This window comes from Pieris brassicae, chromosome 4 (genome assembly GCF_905147105.1).
Source record: "Pieris brassicae chromosome 4, ilPieBrab1.1, whole genome shotgun sequence".
NCBI lineage: Eukaryota > Metazoa > Arthropoda > Insecta > Lepidoptera > Pieridae > Pieris > Pieris brassicae.
The window spans coordinates 17,198,098-17,221,869 of record NC_059668.1 but is presented as its reverse complement, the minus strand read 5'-3'; the positions used below and the strand labels follow the sequence as shown (position 1 = coordinate 17,221,869).

At 35.8% G+C, this 23,772-nt stretch overlaps 1 protein-coding gene across 2 annotated transcripts in view; it reads left to right on the top strand.

The window, feature by feature from the left end:
• The first annotated feature begins 14,334 nt into the window (after positions 1 to 14,334).
• Positions 14,335 to 23,772, top strand: part of LOC123708914 (neuroligin-1-like) — an 80,865-nt gene continuing 71,427 nt past the window's right edge. For both annotated transcript variants that reach the window (XM_045659923.1, XM_045659924.1), the window contains exon 1: positions 14,335 to 14,632. The gene's annotated coding sequence lies outside the window, so the exon portion shown is untranslated. The remainder of the gene's footprint in view (positions 14,633 to 23,772) is intronic.

The following is a 23,772-nucleotide window of genomic DNA, read 5'->3' as shown; positions in this document are numbered from 1 at the left end:
ATTCTAAAATTTAGAATTATGTAAATAACTATAAGTTTTAATAATAATACATAGCTTTAATCCGTTCAAAAGTATTTTTCTTAATAATAATACTATATTTAATTATTAATTTAGGTAAAAAATTTACACTTATGAATGTCAATAAAGAAATACATATTAAATGCTTCTAATTTGACATTTACTGCCAGTTCTCAAATTAAGGGTCTGAAACGGACGAGAAGAACTGACAATAAACTCTCCTCCACTATTTTTAATTAATTTTTGTTTGTTTGTAAGGAGCTGCAACCACTACACCATGGTCCCCATGACATCTTTAAATAATCATTATAAAATAATCATTAATAAAATAAAATCGAAATAACTAATCTAATAAGACTTATCTCAACATTTTTATGTCCCAAAATCAGTCCAAAGAGGAGAAATATATAAACAAATGCAAGAGGACCAAATTAAATTTTACTAATTCTAAATTATTTAGGATTGGGTTAATATTAATCAGATTGAAAAATTAAAACGAAAATCTTTCATGTGAATCAGTGCCACCTAAGAGAAACAAACAAAACTATCATCGAATCGATCAATGCAAATTTGGAATATTTTTATATATATACTAAATGCTACTCTTCCTTGTTTGCATGCGCCTGGCAGATCTACTGTTGCTGGGATTTATCGTAAACGAATACTTATATGTATAAGGCAACCATTTTAAAACTCGCATATTTCGAAAGTACTTTGTATGAACGGAGAAAATTATATATATTCAATTAGTATTTCTTTTTCGTCTGCTTTGTTTTGATTCTTATTAGTATGAATATTCATTTGAAGTTAAAAATTATTATTCACCCAATACATAAATGAAATACCACATTTTTTTAAACTTTTGATCACGATAGTCCGTTATACATCATATTTCAATGTCAACAAACAGTTATTGCCGAATGGATATTTATGAATTGAAGCAATAGTAGAACAACTAAGCTAAACCACAGCCGACAATTTGGTAACTGTAGCGGGACATAAAATCTACGACTTCGATAAGGTCATACCCTAAAACGCGCTAACGAAATTACCGCCGCAACGCATTTATCTTCGGCAATATGGCCAGTAAGCTTCCGGCAAGGCCCTCCAGGCCAACAGTGACAACCTCCTATTCTAAAAAATGAGCTTTCGGTCAGTGGAAGAAGTCCTTTGCTGTCTTTGTGTGATATATATTTTCAATTTTGTAGATATATTTTCTTCTAAATTGTACAACTACAAATTTTTGGCGTCATTTATAAAGATAATGAAACGTTATGTAGGGTTGTTACCGCAATGAATACCAGTTCTTTCAAAAATATCCATATACATAAGTTCCCTTAATGTGTGATACAAAACATGTGTCCGTTCGCAGAGATAAGTGTAGTGCGTTAATCTGATGATTGCGTGCATGCTCGCGTACGCGTGTAAAGACCGAGTCCTAACCACACATTTAAATTAAATATTGCTATTCTCCGATCATGCACATGTGAGCATGATAGTTATGGAATTGAGAATACACGACTTTCTTTTCACTTTGTGTCGAAGTAAATGTGTGCACTACATATATTTAGATAATGATTTGCTACCATTGAATAAATAAATTTGCAGAACTTTAATTTATCATATAAAGTCAGACATTGTCTTGAATACAATACTTTCCATTTAAATAGTATATAAACTATAATTTTAATATAAACTAATATATTCCTAAAACATAAAAAGTAACTTTTTTATATAATATTTAGTTTGACAATATTCTACTTTTCTCAAATATATAGAATGGGAAGAAATAAAAATTACATTGTTTGAACAAGTTAATAAAAGCTCAGTAATTATAAACATTTTGGCAGCTCGGAGACACCGAGCGGTCCCAAGTCTTGACTAGTAATTTCCGGAGCTGGGGAGAATGGAGTGAAGAGGGCTGAAGGGTAGACGCAAGGAAAAATTATCTATTATTAGTTATTGTTACCTTCATTTATAACTAAACAATCTTATCGTTTTTTTATGTTACAGGAGGCATAGGGCAGGAGGCTCACCTGATGTTAAGTGATACCGCCGCATATGGAAACTCGCACTCTCAGAAGGCTCGCAAGCGCTCTGCCGGCCTTTGTTGGTACGCTCTTTTCTTGTATGCCACTCAGTCAAATTGGTTCGGAAATACTTCAGTGGGCAGCTGGTTCTATATAGTGGTGGTGCGGGGCAGTAATTTCCTTAAGAAACGCTCAGTTGTGGAACGACGGACGTCAATGTGATACGGATGCTATTTTGTATTCTTCTTTGACGTCCGAAAATCTTTTTGGCATTATGGAAATTGGTTTATTAATTATGTCTTATTTGTACATAAATAAATGTAAATAGCAAAGTCTTTCGTCAACATTGCAAGATTAACTAATACAGATTAATATTTAAACTTATTTGTAACGAGGAATACACTTCTACTATACATTTAGTCAGTAGCATTGATTCAAGAATACTTAATTTCAATAACATTCTAGGGAACCTTTTATATAGTGATTAGTAAGTAGTTAAGTTGAATAGTTTAAATCTTTTTGTATGGAGGTACCCCAGACATAACTTGTGCCTCAGAGCGCCACGAACTTGTTCATTTCAAACTTTGCATTTACATCACGTACCACATTGTTTTCAGAAACAAAAGCCAAAACTACGTTTCTATGTCTTTCTTCATAAAACTACCCGTTTTAATAAAGTGTGCTTAAAAGCTTTTGATAATAGTCCATATACGTTAAAAACATCACAGAAAAAACAATATTCGTAATATACAATGAAGAATTTATACGTAGTAAAATTTGCGTCTCCAAGTTTCCCTTTCGAACCGAACGGTTATGGAAAATGAATATGTCACTCTAAATAATATATAGCGTATGTAGAACACATTCATTTCTGCTTTTGACAACATCTCACTTCAACTGCTCAAAGACATTCCTATCGTTTATTAACAAGCATAGCAATTCAGTATCACGTGAGCATGTATTTACGGACTATACATTGACGGGTCTGTACTAGTACCAAATTGCAATTGTAGTGAATAGCTGGAGATGTATTGGGTGCAGTGGGAGGTTTCTGTGATATCGTGGTCGGGTGAAGGGTTAAGACGTGGTTAAGTACGAGAGGCTCCACAGAACAGACTAACGGCACTTGAGTTAAACTGTCAGTCCTCGGCCTGATACACTACACACTTGACACTACATAACGTAATATAAGGCGGTCAACCTAAAATGCTTTGTTAAAAATTGTTTCTTTCAATGTTTTTCAGCTTTTGACATTAACCTTTTTTAAAGTTGTCTTTTTTCATATTGACCCTGTAAATGTATGATGACGCCTATTATTAGTGTATAATACGCTATACTGTTAATACTATGTTTTGATTTTTGAAATGATAAACTAATTACTATTATATTCATTTTGTCCTCTATTAATTTCTCATATAAACGCTTTACAGGACGTTATTATGGAGGGCGAAGGAAAGACAAACGGTTATATTCAGATGTAGGTAAATTGGCCAAATATGCGCTAACTGTGTATCTGCAGCCACTGTGTCCTTGCCAATAATTGAGCTTATCTTTGTTTACTTTCATATTACATATATCCTCATTTGTTTGAAAGTTGGTATTTGCAATATTTTGCTGTTCATTAATATTACGTTTTTTAAGTATACACACACGGTCTTTTAATAAAATAGTTCCTAAGTAAACAAAATTTAGTTATTATGCTGTTGTATACTGTGTTTTTATGCTGTTCCGTTATTCCTTTGTTGTCGTCCAGGCGTGTTGTTTGTTGAATAGTTCGCACGACTTAGCGCGTTGATAACATCACTGATTGACATAACATGAAAATAAGAATTTCCCTAAAAGGGTGTGTTTGTGACTATTAATTGTAGCTAAAATTATGTATGTATATATCAGTTTAACACTTTAACGTTTTGAAGGAATTTTTCACTCAATACACTATAACGTATTTTAGTAATTAAAGTAATTTTAAACTGTTTGTAATTGATATTTTGACAATCTAGTCGTACTTTACTTTTGGTTTCGTATTAATGCATATATTTTAGGTTAAATTATTCATAAAAATATTTTTTTGGGCTGTTCACCCTGTGTTATGAGCACGTTTAGTTATATGGGACTAATAAATCTATTTAGTCAACTAATTATGTTAAGAATAACAATTACCTTAAATATATATTATTAAAACCTCACTGAAGACTAATAAAAATTATAATTTATCCGGCATACATACCTATAACATAAACCACAAAAAATTTAATTAAATAAAGATACCGGAGACGATTCATTAAAAATATCCATTTATATCTCGTTAGTGGGAATCTCACAATCTAGCCATTCACCCGTAAGTATCAATTAAAGAAAAACGGCGGTAAAAGTGTCGGAGATGGCTACGCCATAGCTGTCTAGAGATAGGGCTCGGTCGCCCGCGGTCACTACGTGATCCGGCGGTCCAAAGGGTTCTCACTTGTCGCTTTCTAAGACACCTGAGTTCTTGAAGCATTTGGTATTATTTCTTTTACGAGTATTCATACTATGAAGTATACTTATTCTCGCATTAATATTCCTCGTTACTTACCCTCAGCCACTAAGTCGTAGTGTGAGCTGGAGGCAGCCCTGCGGCGTGAAACGGTAAATCTTTGCGATACTAACCGTTAAAAGGATTTACTTCTGGAGTCCGCCATTCATTGGTGAGGCGCGAGGGCCCGATTGGATATTGATGGCCTCTCTTAAGTGTGCCGTATATCCTCACCAGTGAATCTTTCCATTATTCCAAACTTTCTGTGAACTTACAGAGCTTTATTAAATAAAATATTTATAATTCAATTAAGTATGGTCATTATTATTAGCAATTTAACTAATATTTTTCTGAAATTACAAGGGCTGGGGGGCTTTTCGCTACTTACATGCGTTTGGTTATACATGACAAATGAAATATTTAGTATTACGCGTCCTATTGAATGGATTTTCTAGTAATAAATGAAAACAGTTCTTAATGGAGACGTACTAACACTTGAATGACATTGATTATCCTCTATTTATTCTATACGTCGATACTATAATTTCAGGTACATCAATTTACAGCTAATTAATTTTTTGAAAACAAGAAATACGTAGACCAAAATTCAGTGCAATAAAAATCCTCAGCCTTACCGTGTCTTTATATAATACAAACAATAATATTTGTCATTTGTCAGCTGATTAGCCATGTGCAACATAAAAATTGAAACGACATGCGACTCTCATCCCTGAGGTTTGTCTACGCATTTAACACTAGGTTGCACGATGAAGAAAATATCGTGAGGAAGCCGTCGGTATGTGTCAGCCAGAGAAGAATCACTTGCTTGCCTATTAAAAAAACGATGGTGGAAATGGTTTTTATTTTTAAGTCGTCTAATTTCATACCAGAAACAACGCATGTTAATATATAGCACATATTATTAATTTTTCATGCAAATAACAGGGTGATATTAATATTTAATAAAAACAATAGTCTTTGGAGGAAAATGCTGTTCTTCTTCCGACTTCAAGACTAACCTCACCAGTCTAACCAATGACTGGCTAGCCCACAGGCCCCATGCCGAGAAGCCATATATATATATATATATATATATATATATATATATATCCGTAGTGGCCTAATAACTTTGTTAGCGCGTTTCGAGGTATGACGTCGTGGTTATTGTAGCCTCGGGTAGTAGGTGTTGCTATAGGTCATAGTTAGATTTATCCAATAGCGTACCCTTATTGCAATGTCTATATTAGACAGTGTGAACACAGTGTGCAGGTCATCTTTCAAACGATCTGGAGCGCTGTGGAATCAGAGCACAGCGTCTTTTGTAATATGTGATTTGCTAATATCTAATAAACAGTCTACTTGGTAATCCTATATTTCTATATTTAGTTGATACAAACAAATAACGTTCGTTTAATTACCTGTATTAACCGTAGACACTTTTATATGGCACTAGTAATCTTACTGTAAGCTTTGGCTTCCGCAACGGAAGTAGCCCCAACATTCCTCCGCATACCGCTTCCGGTACTATTAAATTATTTAGGCGAAATAACAATCAGCCTCTACAATTTATAAAGCTTTTAAACTAAACCAAATACATTTACCGCATATTAAAGCTCCGTAGATTGACTAATTACAATGCAATTACGTGATGAATTAGTATCGCATTAGTACATACTAATAGTTTGATAATTTACTTATAATTACATAACACTACTGTCATTTTATATGAAATACTTTAGTTTTCAAGGATGGATATAAGGATGATCAGTCCACTTTACAGGATATAATAGATTTTTAGATTCCAGATAACTCGGCTTTCTCTAGATACTTTCTTTCCCTGCTAGTGTTAACTGTGGCCAAAGAAAGACATACATTAGTGCACAGCCGAATTCAAATGAATAGGGTTGAGCATCGCACTTGATTGACTCGTGTCTGATATTAAGTAGTATTCGATTAAAGTATTTATTTTAATCTGATCTGTATTTTAATTTAGAGATAGCACTGAGAGTAATCAACATAAGTATTAATAAAATATCGCAAACATAAAATCTACAACAATGAATGCAAAGCAATAACTTTTCTTTAATTTAGTTAAGCTTTCATTACAACTTTAATGAGTTGTTTCATTCGAGGTTCACCCGCTGGAGGCTAGGCGAGAAGCTTACACAATAGAATACTTATAATAAATGTTATTTGACCAGTTGTAATAAAAATCTTCTTAGTGTTAACATATCCCGTTAAAGTCAGTTTTTATTTATTTATTGCAGAAACATTGACATAATTCAATGAAAAGGAGGGCAACTGGCGTCCTTATTTCTTTCGAGCGATCTCTTCCAGGCAAACACTGTGGAAAAAAAATACATAAGGCAAGCCAGAAGTGCAAAAATACATAATGCAGGTATTTAGACAAAACTAAAATACGAACAACAAAAATCTTAACTAAAAAGGTCACAATATGATAAAGTTTTTAATGCTATTCAATGTGGTGCTTAGAGTTATTATAGTTTTTTTCCTATAAATTCACCATTCAGCTTTTGGGACATTACTATTGGCAGAATTTGTGGACACTTGACGCTTGTTTACCTCTAAATAGATTATGGCAAGCTCTTTCATCTCTACATCATGTGAAAAGTTTACGATCTTATGTTGGAAAGAGCCGTAATATTTTTTTTACGTCAAAGAAAAATATTGTAGGCATATTATATGGATATTCATAATTGAATTAAGTTATCATTATAGATAGGGTAAGCGTTAAGGCAAGCTAATTTAAGCTAAAGATTATTAAAGATTTAAGTTAGCGCCTGGTACCCGTGACCCTAGAGCTGATGCTTACCTGGCTCAACGAATAAGTATCGCAATTATTATTATTAAAACAGGGAGGAAATGCTGCCAGCGTTAAAGGTACGATGTGACAGGGATAAAACATTTTAAATTTGTTTCAATTATCATTTTAATTGTTACTGTGTAGGTTAAGAAAATTATAAATACAAATTATACGTATGTAGCATGATTAAATGATTCAAGAGTATGTTATTTTAGTAAACAACAATAACATCGATTGCTAAGATTATTGAGAAAGTAAAGTGTCTCAAAGTAAAGCATTTTTTTTTTTTTTTTTTTATAAAATAGGGGGCAAACGGGCAGGAGGCTCACCTGATGTTAAGTGATACCGCCGCCCATGGACACTCTCAATGCCAGAGGGCTCGCGAGTGCGTTGCCGGCCTTTTAAGAATTTGTACGCTCTTTTCTTGAAGGACCCTAAGTCGAATTGGTTCGGAAATACTTCAGTGGGCAGCTGGTTCCACATAGCGGTGGTGCGCGGCAAAAATTGCCTTGAGAAACGCTCAGTCGTGGAACGTCGGACGTCGAGGTGATACGGGTGGAATTTTGTATTTTGCCTCGACGTCCGATGCTGAAACTCAGCTGCAGGTATTAATCCGAACAACTCCTCTGAACACTCTCCATGGTAAATGCGGTAGAAGATGCAGAGTGACCCCACATCTCTACGCAACGCCAAAGGATCGAGCCGCTCGGAGAGGGATTGGTCATCGACGATTCGAACCGCTCTTCGTTGGATACGGTCAAGTGGAAGGAGCTGGTACTGGGGAGCCCCCGCCCAGAGGTGAGAACAGTATTCCATGTGGGGCCGTATTTGCGCTTTATAGAGTTGCAAGCGGTGGCCCGGAGTGAAGTACCGTCTCGCCTTGCTGAGCACACCAAGCTTTTTGGAGGCTAATTTAGCCTTTCCCTCCAAATGACCGCGAAACTGAACGTCGTTCGATATGTCAACGCCAAGTATTCCGATGCTGGCTGTGGCTTCAAGAAGAGTGTTTTCGAAAAGAGGAGTAGCGACAAAGGGTATTTTTTTCGCGGAAAACGCGCAAACTTGTGTCTTCTTGGGGTTAAATTGGACTAGGTTTAGTCTACCCCAGTCCGAGACTCCACGTAAAAGAGTTTCGACTTCAGACACAAGTTTGTTCCGGTACTCATCGACAACTGCCCGAGAAATACCTGCCCGGCCAGTGTAAAGAGTATCCCCAGTGCTGTCGTCCGCATAGCAATGAATGTTGCTAAGTTGCAACATGTCATTGATATGCAGAAGAAACAGGGTCGGGGACAGAACACAGCCTTGTGGGACCCCAGCATTCACGGGTTTAAGGTCGGAACATGCTCCGTCGACGACGACCTTGATGCTCCGATCGGCTAGAAAGCTGGAGATCCAGTCGCATAATTTCTCAGGAAGCCCGTAGGCTGGTAGCTTCGAGAGCAGTGCTTTGTGCCACACCCGATCGAAGGCTTTCGCTATGTCCAAACTAACCGCTAGTGCCTCCCCCTTGGACTCAATTGCCTCTGCCCATCTATGAGTAAGGTATACTAGAAGGTCACCAGCTGAACGACCACGACGAAAGCCGTACTGATAATCGCTAATCAGCTGGTGGCCCTCTAGATAACTCAAGAGCTGGCCATTAATAATGGATTCCATTATTTTGGAGAACAAGGAGGTTATTGCGATTGGGTGATAGTTGGATGGATCAGTGCGATCGCCTTTTTTAGGGATCGGATGTATCGAAGCGGTCTTCCAGCACTTCGGGACAGTGCCGAGCGAGTACAGGTACCGGAAAAGGCGCGTCAGGACCGGAGCCAACTCAGGAGCACATGTACGCAGCACAATTGGAGGGATACCATCCGGCCCGCTCGACTTATGAATGTCCAAGGAAGATAGTGCTCTGCGAACAGCACGTTGCTGGAATGTGATTTCCGGCATTGAGTTATCACACGGCGAAATCGCCGGTGGTGATCTCCCCCGGTCATCCAAAGTCGAGTTGGACGCAAAGAGACAGCCCAAGAGGTCGGCCTTCTCCTTCGCAGTGTGGGCGAGCGAGTCATCCTCTCTGTGCAGCGGTGGTATCGATGGCTGACAAAAATTCCCTTGTACAGCTTTGGCGAGAGACCAGAAGGCTCGGGTCCCAGAAGGGAGTTGGGCCAATCTCTCGCCAAATCTGGCGATGTGCTCTGACTTTGCCTTAGCGATTTCCCGTTTGAAGGACCTGGAGGCTGAGTTATATGCTTTTTTATGTTCGCTGGTATTGGCATCACGAGATATCGCCGCCTCCGCCCATGCATTAAAGCATTCTCGCTTTCGACGCGATGCCGCCTTGCAAGATCGCTTAAACCAGGGCTGTGACCTGCCACCGATCGGCACCGCAGAGAATGGAATAAAAAGTTCCATGCCCTGCAGAACCACTTCGGCGACAGAGGCAGCGACGGAATCTGGAGCTTCCGACGAAAAGCACATAGGCCCCCAAGGGTAGGACGCAAAGAAAGACCGCATCCCATCCCAATCTGCTGACCGATAGTGCCAAATACGACGACAACCCGAAAAACGGGACCGAGGAAGGCGCGTAGTAGGCACAGTACTCCGGACCACACAATGATCCGATGAACCCAATGGCGGGTCAACAGAGACTTGATAGGTCTCCGGATGTGAGGTCAGCAGAAGGTCCAACAAAGAGGGTTTATGACCATCCACATCTGGTATTCGCGTAATCGCAGGGACCATTTGTGACAGGTCGTAAGCTAAAGCAAAGTCGTGAAAGGATCTTCCCGCGTGATCGGTGGTTTCCGAACCGAGCCAATCGGCATGGTGAGCGTTAAAATCGCCAAGTATCACGATTTCAGCGGTAGGAACCCCTTCGAGCAGGGAATCTGTAGCCATTTGGATGTGCTCAATGAGTCGCTCAGTTTCGGTATTTCCGCTATGGGACCTATACAGGCATGCGTAGAATCGCGGATGGTCATCGCAGTCTACGCGCAGCCAGAGGCTAGATAGGTCCCTTCCTTCAAGCGACCCGAGGCGACGAGAACAGATATCCTCTCTGACGTACACGCAAACTCCCGCCCGCGGCACAAATGAATGTTCCAATTTATACCCCGGGTAGGAGAGGTAGGAAGTATCAGCCGGGAAGGATATCTGAGTCTCAGTAAGGAAGAATAAGGCCGGCTTCGCAGTTTCGAGGTGAAAGTGAACCGCGTTAAGATTAGAGTTGAGCCCCCTAACATTGGTAAAGTCCACTGAGAGCGTGGAAGGGGATGCCTTCGGTAAATTCTTCCGTTTGCCCCGAGATCGAAACTTATAGTTTTTTGAGCAGTTTTTGCCCACCCCAGAATACGAAGGGCAGCCTGTCCATCCACCACCGAATACTGATTGTTCCGATGATGGACGCTCAGAGGGGGATTCTCCACAGCGGAAACGTGTGGTACCCCCCTGGGGTAATCTCTGTTTAAACTGCATCTTCATATTCTGGGGGAGGGGGGAATTGATGGGCTCCGGGAGTCTCACTCACCGCACGAAACGCGAGTACAATAAGATGAACCTATTGCATCACTTCACGCCGGTTTTCTGTGAGACAGTGGTACTGCCCCGGTCGTGCCTGCCCGATTGGCTGAAGCCCGAAAGCAACAGCATGGCACTCCCACTAGGCATATAAAGCATGTAAAGTTTAGGAAGCAAGAAGAAAGAATTTGGAAAGAGATAATTTTGCTGCCTTCAAATTTTTTTATGTTGCTTTCTTCAAACACAGTTTTATAGAACAAATTAAATTTACAAACTAAGCCGTGACAAAAGTAAAACACGGTGATCATCTCAACAACATTACCGCAACATACCGCTTAACTTTTACTTTTAATTACAAGTTTTTAATATCGCTTGAATAAATATTGTCTTAAGAGATTGCTTTTGAAATAAATATTACTGGAAATTAATAGAAGTGGTCTTATAAACTAAGCTAGTATAAATGTGGCTCTCACCGCAATGAACGGTATTCATATTTTAACCCCCTCCTACTTCATCACCCGGCGAGCAGCTTTAACTAATAGTCGCCACATAAAGAGCTTTTTATAAAAACATTCCGTCACGTGTACGACGAGTAAAGTGATAATGTTGTTTTCACATGCATCCTTCTTTTTCCGTTTGCGGAAAAATTATTTTATAAACAGCTTCAAAGGAATAACACAATGAAGGGAGCCAATGCAATTTATCAAGTTCGGCGAACGTGCTACGTATTTCGTGGAAATTTCGTAGACACCAGTGGAGTGCTACATCGCTCCGGGCGGCTCTTGTATCGGCCGACAGAGAAGTATAGCCGCGCATGTTGTTTTATAATTTATCTGTTATCGCCGTTAGCGGAGCTTTGCGCAGGGCGAAGGGGTGGGGTGTGCCTGTACTCTGTAATGAACTTGGTTCGCCAGTAAACAATTAGCTATCTGAGATTTATGCCTCGAGGATTATTAATCACTTAGACGTAAGGAAAACTTTAAGTTCATGTTATTCAACGTTAAAGTCGCGATAACTCCTTCATGTTCAATATTGTTCCTGTTTTATATGTATATGGTATACATGTCATTTTTATTAATTGGTGACGTTTACGTAAAAGGTATTTGTTTATTGTATTGAATCACCTTAACACAATATACTATAATATTCGAGTGTGTCATGAAAAAGGTAAAATAAATTGTTTAAGAAATAAGTAATAAAGTACAGACAATATACAGAATTATTTATATTTAATATATCTACTAATATAATCTTCATATGTACAAGCACCGGAATTGAGCACGCGATAAGATATCCGTGTACAACAAAAGACAGCAAGATTCAAGAAATCCTCTCCGACTTGAAAGTGCATAGACCTCTAGATCTCGGACAATGCAGTAATATGATCGTACCGAGCGAAGGAAATCAAATGGCAGCCAATCTGATGCGATCAATTTCTCGAGAATAGCCACTTCTAAATAAAACTGGAATGAACGATTCAATTGCTTTTTAAGGGTAATTCTGCAGAACAATTAATTCTTCAACGCCCGATTGTGGGAAACAAAATTTATTGCTAATCACCCAGTACTACTTCAAACAATTATTTATACTATTTTATTCTTAAATTTATCTTTATATTATTTCTAAGGAGACTTCAAATTGCATTTTAGCTTTAGCACTTTCAGAAAATTACCAATTTCTTTGACATAAGTTGAATAAAACTAAACTCACCGATTGACAGTTTATTAGAGATAGATAATATCTTAAAATAGGTTAATTCTACATCATTTTTATGTAATATCCTTTTTGTAAAACCTAAAGAACATTCACTTCTTTAAACCTGCGCTTGACAATCAAACGTCAAAAAAATAACCAAATATCTCAGTTTTTACTGAATTACTCACCTGTCTCTTTTCATCAGAGAATAAATGCAATTTGACGGAAAAAGACGAATGAGTAATTTGTTTGCAATAGTGCAATTAGACTAGTTTTTATAAATAAGGGGATTAGACTATGTGGCTCTGTAAAATATAAGTAAATGTTGTGTAATGTATACGTGGCAAACAATGAGTTTTCAGGTTCACGTTCTTCGGAAATTCTTATAAATTTTTCTATATAATAATGTAAATAACAGGATATCATTGATATATTGCGTTACGAAAAGATACTATCAAGGGCGCAAAAACAACGTCCAAGTAAAAATGTTTTATTTATCAGAGTTTTATTTCATTAATTGAATAACACGTACAAGAGAAAGGTCCCAATGTCTATAGAACACGGGGTCTTCAGAACACAGACGGTACTAAATTATTCCAAGAACCTCACGTATAAACAGCCTTCCACTTCACGTATATTACGAAGCACCGCGAAGTCGATTCGAAACGATTTTCTTAAACGGGTACGCGCAAAAAGGTTAAACTTTCCGTAACTCCGCCCAAATAATACAAATTTCGTAAAAGTTTAACAAACGAAATAAGAAAAGTTGTTTCTTATTAAAATTTCATTATCGCTGCGTCGCTTTAGTTGTCTCAGACTTCAGTTGTAGCCGCTAAAGTTGGGAGCAAGCACACAATTATTTGTTACAAATGAATTGTAAATTATTGTTTTCAACATAACTTTTCTACTTATTTTATTCGAGATATAATAGTTTATTTAGTTATGAGGCTTGCTTGATGATGACCCAAATGACGGTCCACTTTTTAAAAACATGGATTTCGAAAACAAATGATATTTATGAATCAACGTGAAGACGTCGTTTAAACACTTTAGTGTATAAATGGTATTTAAATGAACGTATGGAATGTGAAGTCAATGATATCTGGTGCTAGGCTGTGTATAAATCAAGGTGGTGGTGACTGGCGAGTGCAAGTTGTACAACGCCGTGGACGGTGCTAGTTTTCGCATAAATTTCCGGCAACATTTATTGTCCGCAAGTCAGTTACTGCTGTTGACCAACTCTAGAATACAACTGTGCAAGTCTGGCCACAACTCCTTCAGAATTTGAATTGAATTACTTTTCAACCTATTTTCAACTTTCTCTCATTGCTTATGATAACGTAAAAATATTGTGTAAATTCGTTTTCGAGTATATTGTGTGTTTATATTTATTATATAAAGCATTAAATATAAGGCTATAAGGATATTTTAAAGTTGTGACCGAAACATTCTGTAAATACGATTTCCTACCCTAATATTTTATGGAAAACATATTTTCCGAAGACGACGTGATTGATATAAAATTGGACATCATTTGACCACTTGGTTGACTCATGTCGACCTTAGACCATATTAGCTTACGGTAACTGAAACGAAAACTTTGCGCGCGCCTCTCGCGCTTATAGCTCCTAGGTGCTACGAGCTACGCACTCGCCACTCAGTCGCGTGGTGTTCGCTGCATTCTCCGCACGTATCTTTACGGAAAAGCCTCCAAGTATCGAAATAATTTCGCATCATAAATTTGACTGAAGACGTCTTTAAACTTTCGCCGCGTTGTGGCCTAGACCAGGTGATATTGTGCTATGTCCTGCCGTACGGGCCCGACTGAGGTCACTCATCAACCATCACATTAGTCCTGAGTGAAGTGTGTAATTATGTATGTAAGTGAGGGCAGAGCGAGCGGCGTGATTGTGTCGACCCTCATCCTGCGAGCGCCCTTTGTGTCCCGCAGATAAGTTGGGCAACTGACAGGATCCAGGGGACTTCATATTTTGATATGATTAACATTTTGAACATTGGATCTGTTCGAGGATTTTAATGACGGTAAATTGTTTTTCTTTAACATTTATAATACAATTCTACCATAATTTATTATCGATTAAGATAAATAAAAATATGCGTCAGTAATGGATCACAGAAGCAAATTCTGTCTAAGCTTGATTGGGTTGACTGGCTTTGAATTTCAACAGAACTGAGCAAACTACGTATTCAATTACTCTAAGCAAGATTTAATTAAATATACAAAAAAATCAAACTTATAGAGTTAAGGACTATTTCATTTTATACTAGGTACTGTGAGGTTAGAACAATGATTGTTAATCCTAATATAGATTATAATCAAAATTGTTCCTTATATACAAACATTGAACTGTAGTTATATATTATAATTATGACTATCATTATCATGTCATACAATTGTCTGAAATAGATCAACCTGGAATAGGATTATTTATCTTTTATGAGCCTTAATTTGTCAGATGTAAATAAATATTGGCATTAAATGATACGACTTAATGATTTTAGATTGGTTCGTTATTCTCTTTGATAAGGGGTAGTCGTTAATTACTCGTACGGGATGACAAATGGCGCGTGGAGCTACTTACATCAAAATGTCGATGTTATCTCTTGTTGAGATTTCGGTAATTCACCCATAATTAAGGTTCAATCGCATGATAGCCTTGTGTCGACAAAAATAAATATATATATTTAAGGGCAGTATTGGCTTCAGCGTGCGGCTGTCATCACTATAGTCGTAGGTTCGATGTGTAACAATGGACTTTTTTTGTATGTGCGCATAAAAACATTCGATCGAACGGTAAAGGAAAACATTGTGAGAAAACCGGCGTGCACCCAAAAAGTCGATGACGTTTTTAAAGGCACAGTAGGCCGATCCCCTACTTGCCAATTAGATTGACAAATGATTATGAAATAGATACAGAAACCTGAAGCCCAGCCCTAAAAAAGTTGTGGGGCTACTGTTGTTTTTATTTTTTTTGTTTTATATAACAACCTATTAGTCATAAAAGATAGCAACAGTAATCGGTTGTTCATATGTACTTAATTTACTATATTGTGATACATTTTTTAAATTATAAAGGCAGGTTAATTATTTTTACCTTTTATCTAACTAATTAAGCCCAAACCTATATTTGTTCGTGTTAGTTACTGTCATCTGGAGGAAGATAGTTGCTAATACAATTAGAATACAAGAAATTAATCAGAGATTATAAGACATTTAAAGATGATATGAATTGTAATCAGTCAAGGGCCACATCGGTATAGTTCTTCTTTTCAAAAGAAGGAATTAAAGATTACACGCTTAACTAATAAGCATATACATGCATTGTTAATATTAATATTATATAAAAGTATTAATTACACACGAAATGATAGTAGATTATTTGGATGTTTCGTATTGATTATTTCTATTTACCTTAGTAATACATAGTAGTACAAATCTTTTCACGTTTCACTTTATATAAAGGCAAAGGCTACGTTCAATTAAGTTTCTATTTTTAATTGGTGAAGTGATGTTAAAATGTGAGCAAAAGTTGAAATTTTGCTTCCGTTTCAATGAACGATTTTAACAATTTAATTTGTTTCACTTGGAACTCGAAACTCCAAAGCGAAATGTTTCAATTGTGCCCTTTTGGTAATAGCACCTAAGTGTGCTCTTTATCATGCTTCGCCTATTCTGAGAATAATTAACCTAAGATCAGATCAGAAGATATTTAATATTTAAGGCCAGCGTAGCCCAAGTGGTAAATCGTGCGGCTTTCAATACTGAAGTCGTAACTGAAATCCCCGGCGGTGTCAACATGGATATTTATTTCACAATGCTGACTAATGACAAAATCATCTTAGTAACTAGTAAGTAGTCTTTTTACTGACAATAACGAGTCAACTCATCATTGTTCTAAAAATACCACAGCATTTATACACTGCAAGTCTCAACTAGAATTTAAAAGGGCTTTACTGAAAATTTCATACCACCTTTAGGACGTAAGAAATATATTTTGAGTATAATTGTAAGTATTATTAGTCTCGTAAAATAATATAAAGCGGAATTTAATAGTGTGTTTGTTACTGCCATTCACAGTCGGTGTTTTTAGAATCCAATAAAAACAAAAGTGTTTAAAAAAGTTTACATATTTAACTGATTTCGTTATTAGCAGCGGCCGAAACCACCGCAGCGCACAGTTCACTGTCTTGCCTCATGCACAACATTAAGTTTAGTATCTTGCAATCATCTCAATTTGAGTCGATGTTACCCCTAATAATCACATACAATATATTTTATATATTTCTGTTGTTAGTAAGATTTCGCTCGTGGCGCCAGTAATAAAGTTTCTTTATGCCCGCAATATCTCGGTTCGTGGTTCGCATCTTGTTGCTATTATGCTGTAAATTTTAAAGCGTCATTCCAAACTTCGTGGCGTTTTATTATTACGTAAAGTATTTATATATGACAAGGGCTGTCTCTCGAGTTATTAACTCCTATTACGTTTTAGTAGGCAAATAAACGGTTGGGCTGAAAGGATAGCTAATTAAGATTAGCATCGTCAAAGTACAAACAAAACAGAAGTTTCTATGTGCTTTATATTTTAATTGAAATAACATATGCAATATAGCAGACATTAATTAACAAAGCTGACTTAAGCTTACGTGCAGTAGAATATGTGGGAATAATAATTGTAATGGTACATAAGATTCTTTGAACCCACATCCCTGTTTGTGACAGAATATTAAAGGCCTTTAGAAATATATTTTGTATCCAATAATTTGTAGTTTCATCAATGTTTGAGGGGTCAGTAGCGGAATCTTGACCTTTCGATTAAATTTTGAGCAACTATTGATTTTTATTTTGTAAAAATTTCTGTTGGATTTTCGGTTTTGAATAACATAAAGAATGTTATTCATATTTTGGGACGTACTATTTGATACCATATTTTGTCAGACCGTCTCCATTATTATTTTTTAGCAGATATTTACATGAATAAATACGTAAATTGTATATTTTATTTTATAAAAGGCGCATAAAATAAGAAAATAGTTACAACATTTTTGCATTTTTGTATGTATCAAGATTATTTTTCACTCTGAGCTCACTTACGGGACCTTAAATGCGACAAATGGAGCTAAAAGACAAATTCTAATGCTTATTTTTGTTTGGAAAACCCGCATTTTTTTGCCATGGCCTGTGCCAGTGAAATGTAATTAAAACAATGTCCCCAATAGTTACCTATATACCTATTTGCTAAATATAGCTGCGAACGATTGTTGAGTACGAAGCCGAGTACCTACGAGCTCGAGCTCCTCCAGTGTACCAACAGAGTGAGCTTAATATTTGCTTATACTGTGGGATTAAACATTGTGAAGATGTTTATAATGTACGTTTAAGAACCCAACAATCGATGGTGCAACGAGCACAAAATAACAATCACCTACTTGTTTTTAATATGAAGGAAGCAGATACAGAATTTTGAATGTTTATATAATTTACTGGTTTGATTGCCAGTCACTAAAAGATCAGCAATGCATTTGCGAGCATTTTAGCAATTGTATTAGCGGTGATATAATTTAATATCAGGTCTCCGCTGTCAGACCTGTTAGACGCAATTTAGTTCATGTTGGTGGCGGGACAGGTTATAATAGGATTGGTTTGGCTAAGAAGAAGAACAGCACAATTTATGAGAAATGCCTTTGGGTTCATGAACTAATATTTTTGAATTTAGGTATGGCATTCACCTATCTTTTAAACTTTTTTGATGTTTAAGAACATTAAGATATAAATAGAGAATTTATAAATTGTATGTCTACAGTATTCATCTTAAATAAATTAAACGTGTAATTAATTAGAGCATTGTAGCATATTATAATATCGTAATTTCGCGAACTTTAATGATGTTGAGCTCTCTGAAATATCGCCTTAAAAGTTTGAACCAAAGCGACAACAAGGTTTTGTAGTTAAGCCGCATTGATTGCCTGTTTTAATACTACTTGTAATATTACCGATTGAGAACTTTCTCATAACACATAAGCATATCATTTTTATATATGACCTATACTAATATTATTTAAAAGAGGTAATTTCATGCAACTTATTTTTCTAAAGGCAATCTTTCAGTCTATATTATTTTAGAAGCTAAGACGTTGTAATAAGAGGATATCCATATCAAATTTAATAAATCCCAACGATATACGAAAAAGTTTTATGACAGGACGATCTCATTTTCTCAGAGTTCTATGACAGGAAAACTTATGAAATATTAGGAACAATAGGAAATGTGTCGAGTAATACAATCTGAGAGAGGCGGAGTTTACGGCTCTCAAAGCCCTTGTGTCGGCGCGTGAGGGGAATAAGTGCGGATCAGCGCCGGCCTATACATGACGACATGCCACGTCCGATTAACGAAAAGCCTAAATAACAGTTCAAAATTGGAACTTAAACCTTAGATATTCTCCAACGACCATATTGAGTGTGATCACTTACCACTTTACTATAAAGTACTTCCTTGCAGCTAATTATAATATTTTCTTTATAGCTTTACAACAGTAATTGTTATCATACCGATATAGAATCTTATGCAATTAATAAATAAATTTAAAAGTAATTGGAATAAGTTCTTTGTGTCAGAGATAGAAAACTAAACGCGTTGAGTTTTATACTAAAAATAGAAAACATTCCTCATGAATCATACTAGCACCTGCATTAGATTGTCGAACAGATAGATGTGAAGGATAACTTGTTATATAATTCAAAAGCCAACTTCTTTGTAGCCATTATTCTAAAAAAAATCTCTGGAACTCAATCATATATCACTCATCGTTTAGGCAGCGATCGTAAGAAACGTCGTTTGACCGTTTTTTTTTTGAAAATCAAACTACGAGAAAGTATTGTCATTTTAACATAATGTATATTTAATATAAAACCTGTGATATTCACAATTAACGCGGTTTTCTATTTATCTAGTTAGCGATTACCCCATATAAAGAAACATAGCCTCTTTATATTCGTATAAATGATCAAACAACAATAATATCATTTGCCGGAAACGTGTTTTAGCACTGATGTATAATTTTAATCCATGTTCAGAGCATAGCTGACGCATGTTTAAACTAAATTATGATCAACAATGTCGCGCGGCGCTATCGGGTTTAACATATATGTGATGTGACATAGCACACACGACAGTTCAGTCGACATTAAATCGACATAGACCGCACGTTTCGCTCGGTTTCATTGTTTCGACGTGTAATCTTTTCACTAAGCCTCAATCAATTAGTGTGTAACAATATGTTTGCATCGGTATGCTGTATTTTATACACCACCCTATGTTGCGTTATCAATAGTTAACTATCGGATATATATTAATATTATAACGTAATGTTTAAAAAATTGTCACACTAAATTTACACAGATAAATTACGTGACAAGATCATATAAACTTTTATAAATTGTTAGTTGTAACTTTATATAACGCTGTATGTATACATAAAAACTATATGAGTATGTTACATATATTTGACTAAAGAACTAATCCGTCTCTTTCTGTTAACGTGTAGACTATAATGAAAATAGAAGGTAGAAGAAAATTTCTTAAGCTCGTATGGATTAAAAATAACACAGTTCAATACAGTCTTTTATAATATTTTTAATATTGATATTTTTTTAGCTAGAATTCATTAGTTATATATAGGCTTTTGCGAAAAAAAATCGTTAGAGTAAAGCTCGCTCGAAACTCATTTAAAAGCTTTCATCTTGTGTGTTTTTTTGCGGCATTTTATGGTTCAATAAAATCTGAAATGGCGTCCGTGCACCGCTCACTGTAATGCTTCCACCGCGTATATACCCACAGCTAGTACAATTTTATGAGTCTAAACCACCTAAATGTCTCTAAAATTGTTTCCGGTTCCAATAAGGGCAGAAGGCAGCATTCCCTGCCTTTTACAGGAGTGAGATGGAAGCCACTGTGGTTTTCTCTGATACGTCGAAAACATACTCTTTCAAAATCCCTTAGGCACCCTTATCATTCTACAGATGTTTGGCAAATTACTTGATACAATAGTTTCTTTGCAAAATTGAACATAGAATCGTCATATACGTCATTTACCGCGTCTATTTTCAAGAAGACGATAGCGTTAGATTGATGCTCGAAACTCTCATAGATAGGCTGAAAAATAAATAATGATTTTTTTAATAATAAATAAAGTACATATTCATTATAACGAAGTTTTAGGCAGTAACGCTAAGTACTGAAAGTCATAAAGAGAACAAGCTTGCGTTAAGTCTTACATTATGCTCTGAACCGATTCTGTTTTATACTAGGTTTTATACTTAGAGATGTTTAGTAATACTTCTTACTCCATTCCTAGTATACCGTTTAGCTTGATAAATTCAACAAAAATCTTTAGATGGCCTTAGTTTATTTTACCGAGAGGTGTTTGATAAATGAAAGCTTTAGTGCAATATAATTATTTAAAGATGCGCAAATGTATGACACATAGTTACATTATTTTAAAAAGTATTATTAGATTGGCAATTGTCTATCATTACATTATATGTATGTTACTGTTTTAATATTATTGAGTGTGTGATACATATTAAAATCATAAAAAAAACCAGTGGCGCTAAATCTTTTCTGAACCTCAGTTCTCTGTATGTTTCGTGATGATGTCTTTTTGCTTCGATCCGGTTTCTGTACGAGCGAATGTTAAATGCGCACTTAGAAAGTTGCAGAGCTGGGTTTGCTTGCGCGCACGCTGAAGCTATTAAGCCAACACTGCTAAAAAATTATAAAAAGTAGTTAAAATAATTATTTTCATTGTGAAAAGATCAGAAATCTTAAATACAGAAAATCAAGCGATAGTTAAACTGTATGTTAATAAATTGAAGGCAATAAAGTTTTTTTAGTTTGTTTAATTCTATGGAGTCACGCAATGCGATCGAGGCGATACAACCTAATCGTATAATTTGTGGGGATTCCTATCGGAGTGTAGAAGAAGCCGTATTAGTACAATTGCATGGCATGGGCCGGGTGAATACCCCGTAAGCCTTTAATACGGATGTTTATTGTCGCTCTTTGCTTACTGAGAAATACAGATTATCGGGAAATACGATATACAATTTTTATATCATAAAACCTTACGTTAAAGTTAAAATATTTTTAATAAAACTTTTTTAGGTGTATAAATAATATAAATCGTGGAGGTGCAAATAATAGAAGACTAAAATATTATTATTTTCTCTAACGTCTTAGTGTATTCTTCAATAATTTATTACATACAAAGTAAATGTTGCCTTTGGGATTCGCAATCCTACTGAAACGATAGGGCATAAAAATGCAATAGTATGTTTTATGTGTATGAATATGAACTTTATGCAGTATTAGCCTAATAGTTATGTGAGCTATCTAACTGTGAGCATGTGCGTGCAAGCACCAATAAATATATATTTGTATGCGCCCAATTCACACTTGCACGTAAGGCGAAAAAGAAAATCGCTAGAAGCTTGTCTAAATACAAAAACGACCTATGGTCAATGTAAAATAAATAAAATGTAGGAATTTAATATTGATTGCGTTTATTTGAGGCTACACTATTCTCTTTGTCATTGTTACTACCATTTAACCTTGTTAATAAATGAGCTAAAATTTCTTTGTAAATATTGTCATTGTCACTCCGTGTAGCGTGTATCAAGTTACTCGTCCTTTATATATTGTAAGAAGGGCAAGATATTGGCTCACGTCCCGAGGGACAGACTGTAACAGTTCATGCGAGTCGTTTACGTTATTTAGATTATTGTGTTAGCAAAAATTTTGCGTCAAATAGAAAACATCGTCTGGTACCCCATTTACCTATTAGCAGTAGATTAAACTGTATTTATACAACAGCCGTCGTAAATCTGACCATAGTAAATTTAACTAAAGGTATTTTATAGGAACCGAGGTCTTAACGAACTTTCGATAGTTTTTAGTAATCTTTTACGTTAATAAACGCCTGATTTTTGGCAGTTTATTAATCTTCTTTAATCCGCAACATTGTGACGTATGGACGAAATGATATCGTCCCAGTACTTGGATCATGTAAAAGGAAGACTATTGATGTGAGCGTATGGTCTTTAATATCTTTAAATGTATCGGTTAGTAAAAAAGTGCTGTAAAGCTTTGATCCGGATCATGTTAATGTGACAGTCATGACATGACAGTGATTGGTTTGAATGTCAACTGGTCCACAGGACGTTTTTAAAATTACGACGATCCCTGCTATTTTTCATTTTTTGATATATATGCTTCGATTATTATGCATATAATAAAAATAAAAATTAGCGAATATACATATACCTCATAGTCTTTTCGAGACTATTAGATATATGTATATTCGAAGTTAGCATATTGTTACAGCTTGTGGAAGGTTCATATTAACAACGAATATGACCGAAACCGCGTTCAAATGTGAAATTTCTATACTAATTCAAAATGCTTTTTTAGCATTTCTTATTTTTATAGAATGAAATAAGTATTCATTATTTAAAGATCATTTTGAAGACAATAAGGTAGGCCAGGAGAGGTCACTTACCGATTAAATATCCTGCTAATTTTGCGAGATGTTTTCAATTATTTTACACACATTTTTGTCCACGATTACGTTTTATGCTACTGTTATTGTTACAAATGAAACAATAATATGAGCAATAATTGTTGTTTAAACAGTAAGGGCAGCGGGAATTCGCTCTATAGTGGGCTTAATGTGGTAATATAGTTGGCTTTGTGGGCTGCCCCACCTCCCTTTGATCCTCAGTGTAACGAGCCAGCGCAGGTGATGTGCAATAAGCACATGGTGAATAAAATATTCTGTGCAGAAAGTATAGTCTCCATACAAACTCAAATTAAACATTACGATTATCGTGAATTCAAAGTTACTTGTAGAAACATACATAACCTTTTTATGATATTTCTTAAGTAAGATTTTTTTAATCAGTATATATCAACAAAAATACAAATAATTGCACTTTGTAGTAGTATAAATAAATTGTATTGATACACATGACATTTATTGGATATTTCCAGTTTTCACACTATAGTATGTATATATGTTAATACCACAACCGTAACCTAACACAAACGTCTACTGAAAGCAAATTGCTTGCTAAATAGACCGGAGACCACACACACCGCACTAAT